General features: G+C 40.9%; 1 non-coding gene across 1 annotated transcript; it reads left to right on the plus strand.

The window, feature by feature from the left end:
* Window positions 1-3,717: 3,717 nt before the first annotated feature.
* trnak-uuu (transfer RNA lysine (anticodon UUU)) lies at window positions 3,718-3,790 on the plus strand. The gene has a single exon. It is a non-coding gene; the product is annotated as a tRNA-Lys (tRNA).
* Window positions 3,791-3,991: the final 201 nt, after the last annotated feature.

Genomic DNA, 3,991 nt, shown 5'->3' on the forward strand with positions numbered 1-3,991 from the left:
TCATGGTATTTTTCAAAACTTGAGATACTTGCAGTTATTGAGGCCAAAGTCACAACCAAGACAACCCCAAAGAGAAGCACTTATGATTGCAGAAGCCAACAGTGGCTCAAGTTGAGGTCGTCTTAATGTGTTTGCTTCACAATGTCTTAAATGGTGGTCACAACAAGTAGAACTTACTGAAAAAAACAAGTCAATGCTCCTGTTGAACTCCACTGAATCCAGATATTCCTATCAAAGTGGCTGCTGTACTCCAGATCTTCTTCCGATGTCTTCTTGGCCGTCTCTGGTGAGTTGTGCTGGCTAAGGTATGTGACCAGTATAAGTACTGTATGCCATAGCCCCACCTTCTTTTCAGGGTTTCAACGACTGTGGTAATGGCCATTCTGCAAATGGGCCTTCAATGTGTAGTCAATTTACATACAAGCCGTCAACAACAGTGTTTATGCAGCCAAGAGCCATACAATATCATGGACATTGATCAAAGTAAAAGTTCAGTTTAGTTTATTACTGAAAAAGAAACAATTCTTGTATTTCGATTTTAAAGCCAGCATCACTGCCCAAGAGTCAGTGTCTAGAGACAGAGTGATATTACTGAGAAAACAAGCTGATATATTCTATTGTGCAATGCTAAATAGTGAAGCCAGAACAACACCCCAACTATGAAGCACTTTCTATAAAATGCAGACAGATCATGGCTGTGGTTGAGCTCTACTTTTGACTTACATTTGGCACAGGAGTCCTGATATTGGCCGTACAGTTCCTATTCGTGAACAAGTTGCTGACAAGAAAACCCCAAAGAGGAGCACTTATGAGCATGAAGAAGCACAAGTGGTTCCATTTGAAGTAATCTTGGAGCAAGGACTTTTTCTTTTGCATTACCAATGGAGGCTTTTGTCATATGGAACTGCCCCCCAACAAAAAGCACTTACTGAATTTCATTGACAAGTCAATGCTCATGTTAGGGAAATAAGAATGACTCTCTGAAACTGGTGTTTAAACAAACTTTTCCAGAACGTAATTTCAAAGTGCATGCAGACAAAGACATCAACACTACCCCAACAAGTAGCACTTACTGCATTCAAAAGTCAAGTCAGTGCTTGTGCCAGGGTAATGTGAATGACCAGGTAGAGTGAAAACTTCATGGTATTTTTCAAAACTTGAGATACTTGCAGTTATTGAGGCCAAAGTCACAACCAAGACAACCCCAAAGAGAAGCACTTATGATTGCAGAAGCCAACAGTGGCTCAAGTTGAGGTCGTCTTAATGTGTTTGCTTCACAATGTCTTAAATGGTGGTCACAACAAGTAGAACTTACTGAAAAAAACAAGTCAATGCTCCTGTTGAACTCCACTGAATCCAGATATTCCTATCAAAGTGGCTGCTGTACTCCAGATCTTCTTCCGATGTCTTCTTGGCCGTCTCTGGTGAGTTGTGCTGGCTAAGGTATGTGACCAGTATAAGTACCGTATGCCATAGCCCCACCTTCTTTTCAGGGTTTCAACGACTGTGGTAATGGCCATTCTGCAAATGGGCCTTCAATGTGTAGTCAATTTACATACAAGCCGTCAACAAAGTTATCGATGCAGACCAACAAGAGACATCAAATACATAGCCAGTGATCAGCCAAACAAGTTGAATCATTGTGAAACTTCAAAATCATTTTTGCAACTGTCTTTGGTACCCATTGAAGGATTACATTGTCATTGACATTGTAAAGATGCAAGGCCTCATGGGAGTCAGACTCTGGATCCAGTTTATTTGCTGCTAAAAGAACACTGTTCCCAAAAAAGGTTATGCACAGCTATGAAATGATCCAGGCTCCATTTGGCTCTGTCTCACTCAGAGCCTGGATAGCTCAGTCGGTAGAGCATCAGACTTTTAATCTGAGGGTCCAGGGTTCAAGTCCCTGTTCAGGTGGTTGTATTACTATGTAATTATTGTAAGACATTAAACACAATACTAGACCATACAATTTTAATGACTCATGCCGGCATGTAGACAGAATTTGGACTTGCCTAATGCGAAAAGAACTTCCTGTGGTTCCCCTACATCAAAAACACTGCATGTGATATATCATATCAGATTGATCACCAACCCTCATCAAATTCAACCCTACATGGCGGTATTGCATTGTATGGTTGCATGGTGTAATGGTTAGCACTCTGGGCTTTGAATCCAGTGATTCGAGTTCAAATCTCGGTGGAACCTAGAACTGTCTTGAGTTGACTGTAAACTGCAAACCAATGTGTGCCATGGTCCCACCCTCTTTTTTCAACGAGTGTCAATTTACATGCAAGCCATCAACAACAGTGTTTATGGAGCCAAGAGCCATACAATATCATGGACATTGATCAAAGTAAAAGTTCAGTTTAGTTTATTACTGAAAAAGAAACAATTCTTGTATTTCGATTTTAAAGCCAGCATCACTGCCCAAGAGTCAGTGTCTAGAGACAGAGTGATATTACTGAGAAAACAAGCTGATATATTCTATTGTGCAATGCTAAATAGTGAAGCCAGAACAACACCCCAACTATGAAGCACTTTCTATAAAATGCAGACAGATCATGGCTGTGGTTGAGCTCTACTTTTGACTTACATTTGGCACAGGAGTCCTGATATCGGCCGTACAGTTCCTATTCGTGAACAAGTTGCTGACAAGAAAACCCCAAAGAGGAGCACTTATGAGCATGAAGAAGCACAAGTGGTTCCATTTGAAGTAATCTTGGAGCAAGGACTTTTTCTTTTGCATTACCAATGGAGGCTTTTGTCATATGGAACTGCCCCCCAACAAAAAGCACTTACTGAATTTCATTGCCAAGTCAATGCTCATGTTAGGGAAATAAGAATGACTCTCTGAAACTGGTGTTTAAACAAACTTTTCCAGAACGTAATTTCAAAGTGCATGCAGACAAAGACATCAACACTACCCCAACAAGTAGCACTTACTGCATTCAAAAGTCAAGTCAGTGCTTGTGCCAGGGTAATGTGAATGACCAGGTAGAGTGAAAACTTCATGGTATTTTTCAAAACTTGAGATACTTGCAGTTATTGAGGCCAAAGTCACAACCAAGACAACCCCAAAGAGAAGCACTTATGATTGCAGAAGCCAACAGTGGCTCAAGTTGAGGTCGTCTTAATGTGTTTGCTTCACAATGTCTTAAATGGTGGTCACAACAAGTAGAACTTACTGAAAAAAACAAGTCAATGCTCCTGTTGAACTCCACTGAATCCAGATATTCCTATCAAAGTGGCTGCTGTACTCCAGATCTTCTTCCGATGTCTTCTTGGCCGTCTCTGGTGAGTTGTGCTGGCTAAGGTATGTGACCAGTATAAGTACTGTATGCCATAGCCCCACCTTCTTTTCAGGGTTTCAACGACTGTGGTAATGGCCATTCTGCAAATGGGCCTTCAATGTGTAGTCAATTTACATACAAGCCGTCAACAAAGTTATCGATGCAGACCAACAAGAGACATCAAATACATAGCCAGTGATCAGCCAAACAAGTTGAATCATTGTGAAACTTCAAAATCATTTTTGCAACTGTCTTTGGTACCCATTGAAGGATTACATTGTCATTGACATTGTAAAGATGCAAGGCCTCATGGGAGTCAGACTCTGGATCCAGTTTATTTGCTGCTAAAAGAACACTGTTCCCAAAAAAGGTTATGCACAGCTATGAAATGATCCAGGCTCCATTTGGCTCTGTCTCACTCAGAGCCTGGATAGCTCAGTCGGTAGAGCATCAGACTTTTAATCTGAGGGTCCAGGGTTCAAGTCCCTGTTCAGGCGGTTGTATTACTATGTAATTATTGTAAGATATTAAACACGATACTAGACCATACAATTTTAATGACTCATGCCGGCATGTAGACAGAATTTGGACTTGCCTAATGCGAAAAGAACTTCCTGTGGTTCCCCTACATCAAAAACACTGCATGTGATATATCATATCAGATTGATCACCAACCCTCATCAAATTCAACCCTACAT

Source organism: Eucyclogobius newberryi, unplaced genomic scaffold (assembly GCF_026437365.1).
Source record: "Eucyclogobius newberryi isolate DKJ021-1_F unplaced genomic scaffold, fEucNew1.0.hap1 SCAF_387, whole genome shotgun sequence".
Taxonomy (NCBI): Eukaryota; Metazoa; Chordata; class Actinopteri; order Gobiiformes; family Gobiidae; genus Eucyclogobius; species Eucyclogobius newberryi.